This window comes from Dermochelys coriacea, chromosome 12 (assembly GCF_009764565.3).
Source record: "Dermochelys coriacea isolate rDerCor1 chromosome 12, rDerCor1.pri.v4, whole genome shotgun sequence".
In the NCBI taxonomy this organism is placed as follows: Eukaryota; Metazoa; Chordata; order Testudines; family Dermochelyidae; genus Dermochelys; species Dermochelys coriacea.
This window is the reverse complement of record NC_050079.1, coordinates 36,010,184-36,029,184: the sequence shown is the minus strand read 5'-3', so window position 1 is coordinate 36,029,184 and position 19,001 is coordinate 36,010,184.

Here is a 19,001-nt window from a genome sequence, read left to right as displayed (position 1 = left end):
CATGACACAGATAGGTCTTCAGGGCAGAATGTGGAAATATGCTCTATTTTAAAAAATATATATTATGCTAATTTTTGCATTAATCCTGCAAAAATGTATTCATGCGAGTCAAGCTGCTGACATGGTCACCCCTTGAAGTGATACGGGATTCAGTCCTGATCTTTTAAGGGCAGGTACTCTGCCCCTGCCGGCATGACCTTGCCCTGCCAGCACAACCTCTGCTCCTGTCATGATTCAGTATCCTCCATGTGGCATGACTTTGCACATACCGTGCATGCAAGGTCAATAGTGCAGGAACACGTTTCTGCGTGTTCCCGGCCCACTCCCCTATCATTCTGCTGATGTTGAGTGCTACTTCATTGGGACTATTCAAGTCAGTAGCTTTGTTCGTAGGATTGGGGCCTTGGCTGTTAAAGGACTCGATCCTAGAAACAAAGTTATTTACTGGAGTAGTCGATCCTGATTCTGAGTAATTTGTATTTGATAAATTGCTCAGCAAGATTGTAGGTCAGGGTTGCCTGTGATAACAAGGGACTGATCTGAATGACCCAGGAGGTCCCAGCCAGTCCTGTGTACTATGATCCTGTGCAGGCACAGCGTAGAGTCAACTGAAGGATCAGAGCCTGATCAATCAAACAAGAACTTCCGTCACCATTTTGGGGCCCAATGTCACAGTTGTTACTTTGGGATTGGGCCCTATTTATACGTTACAGTCGTTTAATAGAAAAGTGGGTGAAATTCTGAACCTATTGAATTCAATGGGAGTTTTGTCATTGATTTTAATGGAGCCAGTGTTTCACCCTTTATGATTAAGAATTTACGAAGCAGGACAGACAAAAATGCAATAAAGGAAAGGACCCATTTCCATTCTCCACAGTCCCCTTTAGAAAGAGGTGTTTTTCATTATAATCACTATGTTTTAGTCTGAACAAAACATCCTGCTATATTCTCAGGTCAATTCTCTAAGTCAAAAATGACCATCTGCAGCCTCCAGCTGTTGAAGTGGTTCACAATTTTAAGAATCCTCTGACCACTTCCCTTTCCCTAATGGTAATAGAAGAAAATGCTGCCTCACACCAAGGTTAAACTCAAATTTATGAACACCAGCAATTCTTTGGAAAATGTCTGTCGGTCCAGTGTGCTTAACCCCTGAAGTCAATATTTCTGTACATTTAATTCCAGGGGGGAAAAAGGTTTTCCCCTGATTTGTCATGGCTTTTGGTCATTGCAATGAAAAGTTCCTAGAAAACTTGGCACAACTATATTGTAACAATTGTAACAGTTATTCTATTGGTAGCACTACTTTAGTGTTAATTTCCTAAAAAAAATCATCCCATCTACTCTGCAGAATGACAGCCTGATACTGTCTGCTGTAAATTAGAAAGACCTTATAAAAAATAAATTGCTATGGTGTGTTTTACATTATATCACTACATAATGAGAGGGAGGGAGACTACAGTGTGTTGTGGCCTGAAGGTTTTATTTGCAGGAGTTTGACATAGCCACAGTATTAATAAGCATCAATGCTGCCAGTGAGTTTTGCAGATTATCTTTCCCACTCCCCCTTAATTCCATCCCCACACAAACACACAAGGGTTGTGGAACCATACAACTTCTATTGACATGAGCTCTGTGGGAAATAGTTTTCCTGTCCCATTAATATTTTTGAGAATTTGACATTTTTCCTCATCCCAAACTGGGATGAAAAGTTAAAACTGAAAGAATTGTCCATTCAGGCCAATCAAAACATTGCTTTGATTTTGACCTTTTTTCCTATAAATTGTTTTTCCATCTTGTTAACTTTTTGTTTTAAAATGTAAGATATTTTGAACCGTAAAACCGGAATTTTTTTGTTTAGAAAATGTTGAAATGAAATATTTCTATAATCTGGAAACCTTAAAAGAAAATAATAATGATATGTGTTGGAAGATTTGCTGAAAGTGACCCTGTTTTGTTATGTTTCAGTTTGGACGATTCAGTGTATTTCAGTGAACAAACATGGAGGGCTTGCCTACACCAAGCAGCAATGCACACGACCGGGGTAAGTTCTATAGTTCACTAATGTATTGTGCATAATTGGTCCTTGCAGACCCTGCTAGTGCTCACTAAAAGTTCCCTCGTGTGCTTTAAGGCAGGGCTGCATACAGCAGGGCGGGAAACAATTCCAGTCCCTGCAAATCCACAGAGACTCTCTGGAGATAGGTTTCAGAGTAGCAGCCGTGTTAGCCTGTATCCGCAAAAAAAGAAAAGGAGGACTTGTGGCGCCTTTTAGAGACGAACAAATTTATTTGAGCATAAATTTCACTTCATCGGATGCTGTCGCTCACGAAAGCTTATGCTCAAATAAATTTGTTCGTCTCTAAGGTGCCACAAGTCCTTTTTTTTTTTTTTTCTTTTTTTTTTTCCTCTGGAGATAATCACTTTCAGGAAACAATTAGGAGAAACACTGCTGAACTGATGATCAGCAGCCGGAGATGAAGACCAGCTACTGCCTGGAAACTCCCAGAACTGCCCTGTGGAAGAACCTGACCTCCACCCTCTAGCTATTGGCAGATGATTCAGTCCAAGAAAAAACAGGTGAATCCCTAGAGGGGCTAACAAATTTATTAGAGCATAAGCTTTCCTGAGCTACAGCTCACTTCATCGGATGCATGTGAGCTGTAGCTCACGAAAGCTTATGCTCTAATAAATTTGTTAGTCTCTAAGGTGCCACAAGTACTGCTTTTCTTTTTGCGAATACAGACTAACACGGCTGCTACTCTGAAACCTAGAGGGGCTCTTAACCCAGAACTTCATTTCTGATTCCAGGGATGTTTTCACCCTAACACGGGCTGGTTCTGCCCTCCCTTGCTGCAACGGGGCAGAGTGGGCTGCACGGTTAAAAGCTGCTTGCCCCAGGCCACAGCTCTGCCTGCAGCACCCATGGGGAAGGGGGGAAAAGTCCCATTCACAGAACAGGCGCGTCCGCGAGCCCCAGCCAAGATCGGGGCGCGTCAGTAGCGGATTTACTGGCGCCAGGGCGCCGGGCCCACGCTCCGAAGGGGCCCCGGCGCCCGCTCGACTCCCCCTCCCCCCGCCGCTCTCTCCGGCGCGGGCAGAAGCTTGGTGCTGCCGGCGCCGGGGGCTCGGTCCTGCCGCAGCAGCCGCCGCCTGCTGCGTTCCCCCCTCCCCGATCAGCTGTTTGCCCGCGGCGCGGGAGGGGGAGGAAGCGGAGAAGAGGCGGGGGCGGGGGCCTGGGGAAGGGGGTCGAATCGGGGCATCCCCTCCCCCCCCGCCCTAATTCCTGCACCCCACCCTAATTCCTGCACCCCCCTCATACATACCCCCAGCCCTCTGCCCTGACTCCTGCACCCCCCGCCCTAATTCCTGCACCCCCTTAAACACCCCCCCAGCCCTCTGCCCTGACTCCTGCACCCCCGCCCTAACTCCTGCACCCCCCCAAGCCCCCCCAGCCCTCTGCCCTGACTCCTGCACCCCCGCCCTGACTCCTGCACCCCCTTAAACACCCCCCAGCCCTCTGCCCTGACTCCTGCACCCCCTCACATACCCCCAGCCCTCTGCCCTGACTCCTGCACCCCCTCACACACCCCCAGCCCTCTGCCCTGACTCCTGCACCCCACCCTAATTCCTGCACCCCCCTCACACATACCCCCAGCCCTCTGCCCTGACTCCTGCACCCCCGCCCTAACTCCTGCACCCCCCCAAGCCTCCCCCAGCCCTCTGCCCTGACTCCTGCACCCCCACCCTAACTCCTGCACCCCCTCACACGCACCCCCAGCCCTCTGCCCTGACTCCTGAACCCCCACCCTAATTCCTGCACCCCCTTCACACCCCCAGTCCTCTGCCCTGACTCCTGCAACCCCCGCCCTAATTCCTGCACCCCCTCAAACACCCCCAGCCCTCTGCCGACTCCTGCACCCCCCACCCTAATTCCTGCACCCCCCTCACACCCCCAGCCCTCTGCCCTGACTCCTGCACCCCCCACCCTAATTCCTGCACCCCCCTCACACACCCCCAGCCCTCTGCCCTGACTCCTGCACCCCCTCACGTTCCCCTAGCCATAACTCCTGCACCCCCTCACACTTCCCCATCCCTCTGCCCTGACTCTTGCACCCCCCGCCCTAATTCCTGCACCCCCTCACACCCCCCCAGCCCTAACTCCTGCACCCCCCCAAACCCCCCAGCCCTCTGCCCTGACTCCTGCACCCCCGCCCTGACTCCTGCACCCCCTTAAACACCCCCCAGCCCTCTGCCCTGACTCCTGCACCCCCTCACACACCCCCAGCCCTCTGCCCTGACTCCTGCACCCCACCCTAATTCCTGCACCCCCCTCACACATACCCCCAGCCCTCTGCCCTGACTCCTGCACCCCCCGCCCTAATTCCTGCACCCCCTTAAACACCCCCCCAGCCCTCTGCCCTGACTCCTGCACCCCCGCCCTAACTCCTGCACCCCCCCAAACCCCCCAGCCCTCTGCCCTGACTCCTGCACCCCCGCCCTGACTCCTGCACCCCCTTAAACACCCCCCAGCCCTCTGCCCTGACTCCTGCACCCCCTCACACACCCCCAGCCCTCTGCCCTGACTCCTGCACCCCCTCACACACCCCCAGCCCTCTGCCCTGACACCTGCACCCCACCCTAATTCCTGCACCCCCCTCACACATACCCCCAGCCCTCTGCCCTGACTCCTGCACCCCCGCCCTAACTCCTGCACCCCCCCAAGCCTCCCCCAGCCCTCTGCCCTGACTCCTGCACCCCCACCCTAACTCCTGCACCCCCTCACACGCACCCCCAGCCCTCTGCCCTGACTCCTGAACCCCCACCCTAATTCCTGCACCCCCTTCACACCCCCAGTCCTCTGCCCTGACTCCTGCAACCCCCGCCCTAATTCCTGCACCCCCTCAAACACCCCCAGCCCTCTGCCGACTCCTGCACCCCCCACCCTAATTCCTGCACCCCCCTCACACCCCAGCCCTCTGCCCTGACTCCTGCACCCCCCACCCTAATTCCTGCACCCCCCTCACACACCCCCAGCCCTCTGCCCTGACTCCTGCACCCCCTCACGTTCCCCTAGCCATAACTCCTGCACCCCCTCACACTTCCCCATCCCTCTGCCCTGACTCTTGCACCCCCCGCCCTAATTCCTGCACCCCCTCACACCCCCCCAGCCCTAACTCCTGCACCCCCCCAAACCCCCCAGCCCTCTGCCCTGACTCCTGCACCCCCGCCCTGACTCCTGCACCCCCTTAAACACCCCCCAGCCCTCTGCCCTGACTCCTGCACCCCCTCACACACCCCCAGCCCTCTGCCCTGACTCCTGCACCCCCTCACACACCCCCAGCCCTCTGCCCTGACACCTGCACCCCACCCTAATTCCTGCACCCCCCTCACACATACCCCCAGCCCTCTGCCCTGACTCCTGCACCCCCGCCCTAACTCCTGCACCCCCCCAAGCCTCCCCCAGCCCTCTGCCCTGACTCCTGCACCCCCACCCTAACTCCTGCACCCCCTCACACGCACCCCCAGCCCTCTGCCCTGACTCCTGAACCCCCACCCTAATTCCTGCACCCCCTTCACACCCCCAGTCCTCTGCCCTGACTCCTGCAACCCCCGCCCTAATTCCTGCACCCCCTCAAACACCCCCAGCCCTCTGCCGACTCCTGCACCCCCCACCCTAATTCCTGCACCCCCCTCACACCCCCAGCCCTCTGCCCTGACTCCTGCACCCCCCACCCTAATTCCTGCACCCCCCTCACACACCCCCAGCCCTCTGCCCTGACTCCTGCACCCCCTCACGTTCCCCTAGCCATAACTCCTGCACCCCCTCACACTTCCCCATCCCTCTGCCCTGACTCTTGCACCCCCCGCCCTAATTCCTGCACCCCCTCACACCCCCCCAGCCCTGACTCCTGCACCCCCCCAGCCATGACTCCTGCACCCCCTCACACTTCCCCATCCCTCTGCCCTGACTCCTGCACCCCCGTCACACACCACCAGCCCTGACTTCTGCACCCTCTCACATTCCCCCCAGACCTCTGCCCTGAGTCCTGCACCCCCCACATTCCTCCAGCCCTGACTGCTGCACCCCCCTCACAGTCCCCCAGCCTTCTGCCCTGACTTCTGCATCCCCCTTATATTTCCCCAGCCCTGACTCCTGCACCCCGCTTATACCCTTCCAGCCCTCTGCCCTGACTCGTGCACTCCCCCAGAACCCCAGTCCTGACTACTGCACCTCCATATACCCAGCCCCCCATGTCCTGACTCCTGCACCCCCCCATCTCCCCACCCCCACCGCGAGCACTAAATGGGAGCTCCTGCACTCTTGCCCCCCCCACATACTCACCTGCACCCTCACACCGAATGGGAACTGCCCCAGGTAAGCGCTCCACACCCCAACCTCCTGCCCCAATCCTGAGCCCCCTCCCTCATTCTAGCTCCTGGCCAGACCGTGCACCCCAACCCACAGCCTGCTCCTGCACCCTAACTCCCTCCCAGACCCTGCACCCCCACCCTCAGCTCAGTGCAGAGAGAGGTGAAGAGAATAGGCTAGAACCAGGGAGAAGATAGGTACCCGCTCTATGTGGGTGGTTGGGGGTGGGGGGATATCCTGTTTACCCCCTCCCCAGGTCTGCTGCGCTTGCAGTTTACACCCAGCCCCTCCCTTGCTCCAAGGACCAACCCTAGCTCCTGCCCCACTGTGTTTTTGCCCCCAGCTCCTGCCTTGCTCCAGTCAACCAGGACTAATCCTCCCTGCCATGCCCCACTGTGCTCATCTTGCCCCTGGCCCCTGCCTCGCTCCAGCTGGGGACCAATCCTTCCCCCCCCCCCCCACCATGCCAGCTGTCAGGGTGGATAAAAATCAATGACTTTAAAAAAAATAATAAAAAAAATAGGATTTTTTAACTTAAATTGGATTTTTTAGGGGAAAAACTATCTAAAGACAGTTTTAATTAAGATACATTATATCTCATCATGGAATAGGGATTATAAATTCTAATTCTATAGTATGAGACAGTATATTCATGTCATATTTAAGAAAAGTTTTGCAAATGAGTTCTAATAGTTCATGGATTGGGGACCCAATCTGATGGGGTTCTAGGGGCTTCTGTATAGATTATTTAGGTTAATTTTTCTATCTATCCAATGGGACTCAGTGCTTAGTCGAGAAGATACCCATCAGAAACGCTTAGTTTTGCAGTTCTCAAACTGGATTTGTGTCTCCAGAGGTAACGTGCTTGTTAACAACAAAAATGTTTTTAAATAAATAAATAAATGTATAGAGGTGAGAAATAACAGACCTCAACTCTGTTGTCCCTCTGCAAATTTGTGTACACAGGGTCAACCCCTTACCTCTCTTTAAAAGTGAAACATTTCAAAAAGTTCAATGAATAGAAGATTGTTGGGGGCAGAATAGATCTGGACAAGGAGAAGTCTGGAGATAATATTTTAACAAAAAAGCATAAGTCCCTCACTTCTCACATTTATGTTTGCTGTTGAAGAAAAAATCCAGAATACTTAAAATTGTTGTTTTAGTTAAATAAAACAATTTAAATGTCTGTCTGGTGATGTTCTCCTCCTAATACAGCCTGGCAAGAAAATCCTCCAGATATTAATGATTAACCTCTTGAATTGGAAATAGTTCACCTCCCAATGACTTCATAAATATCTGCTTCAATTATCTTTGGTAAATGAAATAACCAAACAATCATTCATTTTCTGATATAGCTGTAAAACTCATCTGAAAAGTTTTCAAAATAAATCACAGTTTAAAAATGTATAGCGTGTACCTTCTAAAAATGAAACCTACATCTATCTCTGAGTTGTGAAGAATATGTATTAAGGTTATAACAACCAACAAGAATGCACTTTTATGTAGAAACCCATGATTAAATTGAGTCTTCCTAACTTGTGATTTAAATCATGATTTAAATCAAATCCATCCTGCCTACTGTGCTGTTGCCCTTGGCCTCTTCATTGCTCGGGGGGGCCCACAAAAAATTAATCCGGGCCTGGACACAATTGTGCTAGCACTGTACAAGCACAGAGTAAGAGACAGCCCCTGCCCCAGCGAGCAACACTGATGAAAGGTGGAAGGGGAAACACCGGAGTAAGGAAAATTGTCCAGGAGGTGCGTGGGAATAGAATGCAGGCATCCCAACCCAGTGTCATATTATTATAATTTATTGGTGTTACCCACTGGACCATGATCCCTCATTGTAAGACGAGCCTGAAGACAGGTCTAAAAGTTTGCAGTCTGTAATGGGCCTAACCCCAACCCTGGATCTGAACATCCCCCACAAATTCCAGGTCCAGATCCATAATCCTAATTGCCTTATGTAGATGACAAGCACTTACTGAAAATGACTCATTTATTTCTGAGGAGACACAGCTCTGAGTATTAGCAGAATATTACACCATACACCTAAAGCAATCAACTGAGTAGCTCTATGAAATGGTGGCCCAAGAAATCATGGAGCACATACCTGTGAAGAACATTAGTGCCTCGGCTCACATACTTGAGTTAAAATTCCTGCCACCTTGAATGTGACATGTCTCCAGCATGTACTGGATAGTCCAACTGATCTATGAGTAATTCCCAAATTGAGACTGTATGTGATCCCTATGTGAAGACAGACGGCACAGCGGATACAAAGCCTCGCGTTTCTAAGAGTTTTCTCCAGATTATGCCAGCCCACATGGAGTTTGCCTTACCCTGACTCACTTCACCCCCAAGACAGGTAGTTTTGCTCCCTAATCCCATAGTTGTCCATATATGTGCTTGATATTCACACAAGTTAGGCACATAAGTGCAGTCTTTCCTCTCTGTCTTTCCTAACCATACCCTTGTAGCTGAGGACTAAATTCATCTGGAAGAGGAACTAAAGATTGCCACAGGCTCCAGATCATTCAGGGATGGTAGGACTGTCTGCAAGTAACCCTACTGAAATCAATGGGTCTGCTCACAGAGTGAGGTACTACTCAGTGTGAGTAACGGTGGCAGAATCTGGCCCTCAGGGAAATCTTGCAGCATCATTAGACAGTGAGACTAAAACTATTAGGGCTTGTCGGGATGGAGAGTTAGTGCCTGGCAAGCTGGGGTGTAACTCTACAGTGCACTAGCATGCTGGGCACTAACTGGCCATATGGACTCTTCTATTGCACACTAAAAGTTCTCCAGAACTGAACTACTCCCCGGGAGCTTTTAGTGCACGCTAGCAGGGTCCACAAGGCCAGTTAGTGCACAGCACGCTAGTGCACTGCAGATTCGCCTCACACTCCACTGCACAAGCCTGAAGATAAAGATGCACTTACGTCTTGTGTACTAAGCAAGAGTGCAACGAGGCCAGTGAAATAAGCACAGGCCATCACCTATTAAAATAATCAAAATATATAGGATCAGAATAGTCTGATGGAGGATTCTCTGCTCCTTGAAGTCTTTAAACCATGATTTGAGGACTTCAATAGCTCAGACATAGGTGAGAGGTTTTTCGCAGGAGTGGGTGGGTGAGATTCTGTGGTCTGCGTAGTGCAGGAGGTGATGATCATAATGGTCCCTTCTGACCTTAATATCTATGAGTCTGTTTAGAGAAAACTGAACAAGAAGAAACTACAGACCTGACACTGATCTCATACCAATTTTACCCCAGTGTAACTCTGGTCACTTCAATGGAGTTTGTTCTAATGTACCCTGGTGCACATGAGAGATTAAAGTCGGGCCCAATAGCTATAGATACTTTCCAGTCAGTAGTTAGAATATTCGGTTTAAATGTTGCTCAGTCTCTTCTGTCCAATTTTCTACTTAGAAAATTAGTTAACGTTAATGAAGTCCATTGTTTAACAGAGCCAATGGAAAAAAACTGCCAGGGAGCCACATTTTCTCCAGGGATAGTTGGATTTAATAAGCCTTCACTGTATTAGAAATATCTGGACTTCAATCACTCTAAAATGAGGATCAGAGAAAAGAATCTCATTAGCGATTAAACAGTGTGCCAGACATCCATTGCAAATCATCCAGAAAACTGGCTTTGCAGGGTAAGTTATTAATTCTGTGACATTAAAGGAAACTGGGTTCATTGTTTATCTTTTGCGTGCTTTCTTTATCAACTCTACCTACACATTGCTTACATTTTCCATGAAAAATCTAAAATTTAAAACCCTGTCCACTTCATCTATGAGCTGTTTCCTGTAGGCTTCCTAGAACTTTTGGTCAAAAATGACTCAGAGGGTACATTTACACAGCAAAAAAGAGACTGCTATAGTGAGTCTCAGAGCCTGGATCAATGGTCTCAGGCTAAAAATTTCAGTGCAGACCTTCAAGCTTGGCCTAGAGCCTGGGTTCTGAAACCCAGCCATGGTAAAGGGTCTCAGAGCCCAGATTCCAGCCCAAACCCAAATGTCTACACTACACTGCTATTTTTATCCCCAGAGGGCTCTCAGACTTGCTGTCACACAGTGTGTGGATTTTTTTGCACTGTGTATGCATACCCAGATACACAAGGAGGCAAATTCTACTCTTTATAACACTGGAATAAATCTGGAGTAACTTCATTGATTTAAGTGGAGTTATTCCAGTTGTACATTGGTGTAACCGATAGACAAACTGGTCTTAGGGTGTTACAAGTGAAGCAAACAAACATTTATTATATGCAGGGAAGATGACCTTCTGGTATGCATTACTAAACCACACACTTCTGATACAGCAAATTTTAATCTCATGCAGCATTTAGTCTAATCTGTGGTTACAAAAGAAATAAATCCCAGACAAAAGCAATAATTATGAGAGACTGTCAGGAAAAGCTATTCTTAGGAATCAAAACCATGAGCCTTGTAAATGAAATAAGACATAATAAATAATGCACCATTAAATACCTAAATTAAGAGGTGAAGTGTAATATGCTGTAAATCGCCCATGGAGAAGTAGGTGTAATAGGATGCAAGGTGGACAGATCCATTGAAATCAGTTCTCTTGAAGTCCATGGGGTTATTCTGGATTTATACCGGTCTAAGAACAGAATTTAGCCCAGAAAAATCTATGAGAGTCTCTAAAGAAACCCTGTCTGGTGTAATTTACATGATGAAGGCACAAAAGCTGTAAATTACACTGTTTTAGTCTCACTTCATCTTTCTCTGGACAAAGGGCAAAGCAAGGGGACAAAGCAGAATCAACTAGACAATAAAAAATTAGACAGTAAGGAGATGTTTCCCAGCCTTTTTGAGTGGCATGAGTTTTTTCTCGGTCTTGCTGTTCTTGGCACCCTACATTTTTTTCCACCTAGGAACAGATAATGCTTGCGTAGCTTGATTAGAGAAATGACTTGTCTCAAGGTTGTGGTGTTGGAAGAAATAACTGGAGTATGTTGGAAAAGGAGAAATGAAGCATGTGAAACAGATATTTTCCTTAGTTGCTCATTACACTTTACTAATCCAGCTGATATCTTCCCCTGGGGATAACAACTCACCCAGTGATGCTGATTTATCCTTTCTGTCCCTCATTTTTACCCATCTATAACTTAGCTAATAATACTGTGAAGTGCCAGCTAAGTGCAAAGTTCTTACATATCTATACATCTTTCTGCACCTCTGGGTATTTCAAGCTATTTCAAGACCTTTCTGTTGATTCCTTCATGCAGCTCCTCAAAAGTAGAGCCTTTAACACAGCTCTTCAGAGGCAAATATTTTCTGGATACTTTGATGTTGTGGAGCCAGGAAAGGTATAGCAGATCTGTAAAATGGCATTTTACTGAAGGCACTTTCAAAGATGCTCGGGTCAATCCATAAGCAAGAAAAGGAGACATTTATGCACCTAGATATATATTTGAGGCTAGGATTTTGTATAGAACCTAAAGTTTTAGTTGTCCACATTTATCAGGGCACCCCTGTTTGCTGACATGTTTCACTGGTGAATATTGCACTATTCTGGTCGATCTGTAATCACTCTACTAAACTGAGTCTGAGTTTCATCACAAGCATTGAACAGATGGACACAGTGAGAGTGCATTCAGTGCAAAGCTTTGGGTCAAACATTTGCCTTACTGGCCTTGAGAACCATTCTTTTAACTGTGACTGATTTCTTATTTGTAAGATGTTTTCCTGGTTTAAAAAGGACCTAGAATACCTCATTCACATTACTTATGTGTCTTTCTCCATATGTTTCGATTCTAGCACTTCATGATATTTGTCTGTTGTGATAAATGTTTCTGCAGTTCAGTCTGGTTATGCCTACATATGCCTACTTTCACATCTCTGTATAGCTCTGCTTAGTACCACAGCCTGTATTACCTGCCACACGTATGTTATATTCCTGCCTCACCACAGCTAGAGACTGGTTTCTGTTGAGCAGATGTGAAGTTTAGTTTTAGCGGCCTGTGGGGAAGATGTTTGGAATAAGTGAATGTGCTGAATTGTGGTCAGACATCGAAGTTGATAGAGCTGGCAAGAAAAAGCCACCAGAAATATAGCTTTGTTATGGTCCCATTTAATTCAGCCATTATCCTTTCTTCAGTTAAAAAGAAACTGCCTATTTCAATGCTGAAGGTGAGAGCCAGCTGGAGATGATTTAGGCCTACATTGTAATGTCAATGTCTTTGGATTCAGTATTGACTTTTCTGGAACCTTCATTAGGACTCTTTAGCTTGGCAAAGTAGTGCAAGGTATTTACCCTGATCATAATATTTTGTTAACCAACCACTGCAGATCTATTCCAAATGTGAAACAGGACCATGACCAGCCAGTACTAACAATTCTCCTCACGTTCTTTCACTGCTCAGCAGTACAGAAGAACAAATGCTGGGGAACTTCTACAAAAGCTTTTGAATAAACAAGTTTACATAAGACCTGCTTTGAAATGGTTTAGTCTCAAAGAGAAAAGCTAATGCAAAAGATAGCAGGATGTAATTTAGAACTGAGGGCGAGGAGTGTGTGTGTGAATAACAACATATGTTAGGCTATGCGAATGGAGATCACCACAGCCCTTGCTCAGCAGAAGTGTTAGAAGACATCCAAACATAGAAGAACAGGAGATAAATAGCCAAGACACTTCAGTATATCCTTATCTCACTCTGTCATGTGTAGGGATAACGCTACATGAGGGACATAAATGCATCCATTCTGAAATCCTGCCAAACTAAAAAGCAGAGGAGTAAGTGAAAGAGTTTCTTATGAAAGATTACACTTGGGTAGTTCTTTATCTATACTGTAGCTGTTGGCATGAACTATGTATCATGTTTATTACAATGTACTACTGTCTGTCCATCACGGGCTGCCCCATGCATGCAGGTGACTTTGTGTACTAGAAAGCCTGCTGCAGTTTGGAAATGAAAAGGAGTTAGTGTGTCTCCACAGATCCTGCTTCTCTGTATTACATACACTGTCTATTAAAAGAAAGAGGGAAAAGGGGAAAAATCCAAAGAGGTGAAGGATTCATAGCTTGGAAAGGTTTCAGAGTAGCAGCCGTGTTAGTCTGTATTCGCAAAAAGAAAAGGAGTACTTGTGGCACCTTAGAGACTAACAAATTTATTAGAGCATTAGCTTGGAAAACGAACCTTTATTTCTCCATTTTCAAGTTAAACAATCCCAGCTTGACCTCCCATCATGTTGGCTCTCTCAAACCTGCTCAAGCAGCGCAGAAAAGTTAACAAGACCTTTAAATTTCACCTTGACCCTGTCAGCTGCTGCTTAGTTCACACATACTGCTGGGAAGCCATGAAGAAGGTGCGTCATACCTATGCATATCATAAATCGGCTGTGCTGTTCCTCAAAGTGCTTTTAGCGTATTAATTAATTATGCTTGTGAGGTTAACAGATATTATACCCACTTTACAGGTTGGTAATTGAGATATGGTGGGGTTAAATGATTTGCCTATGACGTGACAGAGCCATTGACGGAACCCAGTAGTCCTGACGCCTCTTGTTGTCATTAGACCCTTCTCTATCCCTAACTGAATGAAATTTGCTGCAGTGCATACAAGCAACATTAGATAAAAGAAATACCAGTATGAAAATACATCTAATTTTATTGAACTTTCAAAGCCTTGCAGGCTTCCTGTCCTGGCAAAAATTTTATCTTCAAGTTTATAAGCTGTTTGTCAGAAATCCAAATTATCCCAAAGTTTCCTAGAGTAAATGATTTAAACAAAAAAATCCCCTTCTATAAAGGACAGCTATTCTTAATAGTCATCTGGAATAAATTACTCTTGCAAGCAACATTGTTGATACTGAAACTATTGTAATATTATCCTTTTCTAATGTGGTTCAGCAGTGACTCCACACATAATAAAACTGATCATTGCCAAAGTAGCCACTTTGCAAGACAAGACCCCCAAAACCCTGGATTGTCTTGGCAAGAGTCTACCTTGAAATCCTAAGCTTCATGCTCTGGTGAAACCTCTTATTGTTTTATTATCCCCAGGGATGGAGCCTGGACACAGGGAAAACTTTTCTGTTCCTGCTTGCAAAGCATAAAAACGTCCATGTTTATTTTCTGAGTATTGGTTCAGCTATCCCTGGCCTAATCCAGGAGTGCTGTATTTTACTAATAAGTAGTAACAGGGTGAAATACCTGTTGTATGAATGGATCCCACACAGAGAAGGAGGTACAAAATAAAAGCCAAGATATTCAAAAGTGACTAGTGATGTTGAGGACCCAACCTGAAACACTTGAAAGGAACTTGATTGTCAGAAAGTGCAGAGCACCCATCCTGGGGAATCAGGTCCTTCAGGGGGTCTCAAATTCAGCACCCAAAAATTACTAGTCACTTTTGAATGTCTTGGCCAAAGCAACTGTATTAATCATCCTCTGTACTCCTGAGCATAATGGCTGTCTTTATTTCCTTCAAATCTCCCTCCAGGGTCCTAATGGTTCCACACAAATCTTCTGTAACCCTGAGAGCCTAAGTGCTTGTCTTCACTGCAACAGTTAGCTGGAGTTATTCCATTCGCCTAATTTGAATGCTAGTCGAATGAGAGTGACCACACCATGAAACAACACTCCAGCTACACAGACACTGCAATTAGACACCCACGACTGGCCTGTGCCAGCTGACTGGGGCTCAGGCTAAAGGGCTGTTTAATTGTGGTGTAGATGTATGGGCTCGGGTTGGAGCCTGGGTTCATCCCAGAGTTCAGGCTGCAGCCTGAGCCCCAAGTCTACACTGCAATTAAAAAGCCCCTTACCCTGAGCCCAGCAAACCCGAGTCAGCTGACACAGGCCAGCCATGTGTTTTTAATTGCAATGTAGTCATACCTGGGGTGATTGCATTAACAGTGCAGGGTAACTGGATTAGGAGTGGATGAGTTGCTGTAACTCAAGCTTTTGCATCCTCACTGCATTACTAGTTCTAGCGTCAGCAATATACGAGCTTCAACCCATACCTCAATAAGCCAGCTAGCTCAAGCTGAAAGCATGACTTACCTCAAACCAGAGATTTGTGTTTGGATGGGAGTAGGGTGAGGGGCAAATCATAAATTGCAGCTCAAACTAGCAATGCAGTGAAGACAAACCCTGAACTCCTTCCAAGCCTTTTTATATCTTTCCATGAAACAAGTTTATGTTTCCACATCTCTGATGATTTTTCTTCTTAACCATGTTGCATTTCCCAACTCTGTTAAAATAGCAGACCTTTGCAATACTGTGCAGGACTAGAGAGCAAGATGCTTAAAAAGCTAGTGCCCACCCCAAACCCTGTCTACACTAGGGATTCCACCATGTTACTAGCACTGGAGATCAACTGAAGGTCTGGAGGAAATAATCCTAGTGTCGACACATCAGTATTACCCTTGATCTGCATGTAAATTCACAGTGAAACCAATGGGAATTACACATGGGAACCACCCAGAGTACTGAGCTCTGTTAGAATACTTAACGTCAGTGTTGTGAATTATGGTAAGTAAATTATGCCTACAGCAGACCCAAAATTGTGAATATAATTTCAAAGACAAATATTGGGGGGGGGAGTATCTAATGGTGTTTAGAGCAAGTGTCTGGAGAGTCAGGGCTCCTGCGTTCTATTCCTGACCTTGCCAATAAAGTCAGTAGGTGATCTTGACTAAATTATTTAACTCTTTGAGCTTTTCTAAAGTGGCTATAGCAATGCCTACTTCACAGCAATGTGGTGAGAACTAACATTTGTTAAACTCTGGGACACTTGAGAAAAGGTCCTGTGTAAGTACCAACCAAACTTCAACTGCTGTAAAATACATCTCTATTAGATTAAATATAAAATATATAAAAATTGACAAGATCAAGTACTGAAAGATCAGATTGGGTTTTTGGGATATAAGTCCTTGTCCATGGATGGAAAATAATCTTAAATCGTTCTTGATTCTGAATAGTGTCTATACAGTTATTACTACGGATCTCACGGGCTTTTGCTTCTGTCTTGTTCCCCATAGAGATTTCAAATAGCATTTCTCCCTGGCTTGTCACAAAGTGCCTGTGAGCTAGCCTGAAGCCCATTTGCACACAGTTTGGAGTAAATTCCAGCCAGAAGCAGATGTCGATTGCTTACCAGGATCGCTCCTTTCTATTATTGTTACAAATCAAGTATACAGTAAGCAAGCCAATATGCTTAAGGCGGCTCATCAAGGACACAAATGCCACCATGAAGGAGTCCTTTAGAATAGTCCCTGAGACCTACTGGACATGATTCAGAAGTTGATCTTTTTAGATTAAGTAAATAAGAGACAGTGCTGTTGTGGGCTAATGCTGTCCTCTACCATTTCAAGGAATCATCTAGGAAAGGAACATAGCCACTATGATCTGCAAGAATTTGCAATACCATTGCCAATCATCATGGGCCATTGGTATAGGAAGGAGTTTTGACTGGTATATAGATCCAGGGGATGAGAGTCAGGACTTCGGTAGTGAATTTCTAGCCCAGTTGAAGTCAGTGGCAAAACTTCACTGGGGCCAGGACTTGACCCCATGTCCTCATCCTTCCCCTACCAATGAGTCACTGTGTGATCTTGGCTTGGTTGCTTGTCCTCAGTTTACCTACCAGTAAAACAAGTGTCATCATTTGTGTCTACCTATTCTATTTGAGAATTATAAAGCAAAAAGAATGAGTATTTGTAAAGGAGTGAGACTTGCAGGGGAAAGATGAGGAATGAATGCAAAAAACCAAAAAGTAAATGTTGGATGCTGTAGACTTTCCAGGCCAGCTATTCAGGTGCTCCCATGCATCAGCACATAGCAACAATATAAAGCAGATGTATAATGAAAAGCCAGTCAGAAAAGGGACTATGAGGATCAGATCCATTTCAGAAGTGCTTTGAACTCTAGGTCATTGATTAAGTCAGCCCATACTTCATGTCCCTACACTGTACTTTAGTCCAAAAGTCAGTCACAAACCAAGAATTAAATGGCTCCGTGTATGATTTCTGCTTTTTTTTTTTGCGCCATGTCTAGAAAATAAAGTCATGTTTCTCAAGAAACCACACCCAAAAGCAGCCTGAGCTGACAAAATAATTTAAAGCTATTATAGTTTTTGGGACCTCCCTTCCCCCCCGCCACGCTCTCGGAGCCCATCTGTTTGTCTTCCTTGTTGTTTTCTTTATTCTCCAAGCTGAGAAAAGATATCCACAGCTCTCCTGTTTTTAATTGTAGGCTAAGTTTGTGTTTTGACTTCCCAGAGATAGGACAGCAATGTATCCAGCTGGCGTGCCAAGAACTTCCCAGATATGTCAAATTCAAGTTCATTACAAATGATTCTGTGTGGGACTTTTCCTCCAGCCATTTTGGGGGGTAAGGAGAGAGAAAAGATAACAAAGAGAGCTTTTTGCCCCTGTTGCCCTTTACACAAATGAGATTTATTACAGGAGAACCACGGAGGATGCCAAGGCACTAATTTCTATAAAGGAGAGAGAACTCAATTCCCAAGAAAAATAAATAGACATGTTTAAAGAGACCGTAAGGTTTTTGCTGCAATCTTTTACACACACATCAGTATAGCTTTTGTATTCGTCAATATTTTGACTTTACTTTAAATACCGCAAAGTGCCTTCTGTGAGGATACAATAATCCATCCAGTTATGGGTGGCAGGTTTATCTGACAAGGGGGGAAAAAGGTACAGAATAAGGGGAACATTAAGGGACTAGTAGCTCAAGGGTTTGATTGGTGTTGCTTCTGTTTTCTTCCCGACAGCTCATTGCTGAGCTGTGGGATTATTTAATTATTGGAATTTCTAGGGCACTTATTGTGGCAAATCTCAGTTTTTTCCAAATCTCAGTGACTAAAATCACCTAATACTCTTGCAGGGCAAGGAAGTATCATCACCCTAATTTTACAGATAGAGCAGTTTGAGTTGCAGAAAGGTTAGAGCCAAACTTTTCCAGTGTCCATTGATTTTGGGTGCCTAACTTGAGAAACCTCCTGATTTTCACTAATGCTGAGCACTTGGGCCTAGAACCTCAGAGGTTTTAGGGACTAGAACCACCAAAAGCCGCTTAAGTCCTTTTGAGGGGGAGGGCTTAGCCATTTCACTCTCCTCGGCATTTCCTACAGGATAGTTTAGGAGACTTCCACTCACCAAAGGAGTGTTTGTGAAGCTCATTCTTCAGAGCCGAACTCTCCCCATTCATTGAATAGAGAGCCTGGATGCCCAATTCAGGGCTATGGATTCCACTGGGTGGCAGGGTCCCCTTGTACATCTAGTCCTGGGTGCCTAACTTCCACTACAACCCTCACCTTTGAAGACCTGGGTGGTGCTGCTTTCATTGACTTCAAGGGGAGGTGCAGGTTCTCAGCACCTATGGAGATCAGACCCCAGGCATTTCAATTTATGCACCGAAGAATCAAGACTGTTGAGAATTAGGGTTGAAGGTTACGTAAAAAACTTGTGGTAGAACAGGGAACAAAATCTAAATCTCCTATGCTGGAACCGTTAGGCCTTCCTACCTCCTTTGGTGATTGAGATATAACAGGTAAATCAGCCATTGTCTGTGTCTTTTCCTTCTCTTCTGTTTTATCAAAGAAGCTAATTGCCTGGTGGTGACCAATGAGACG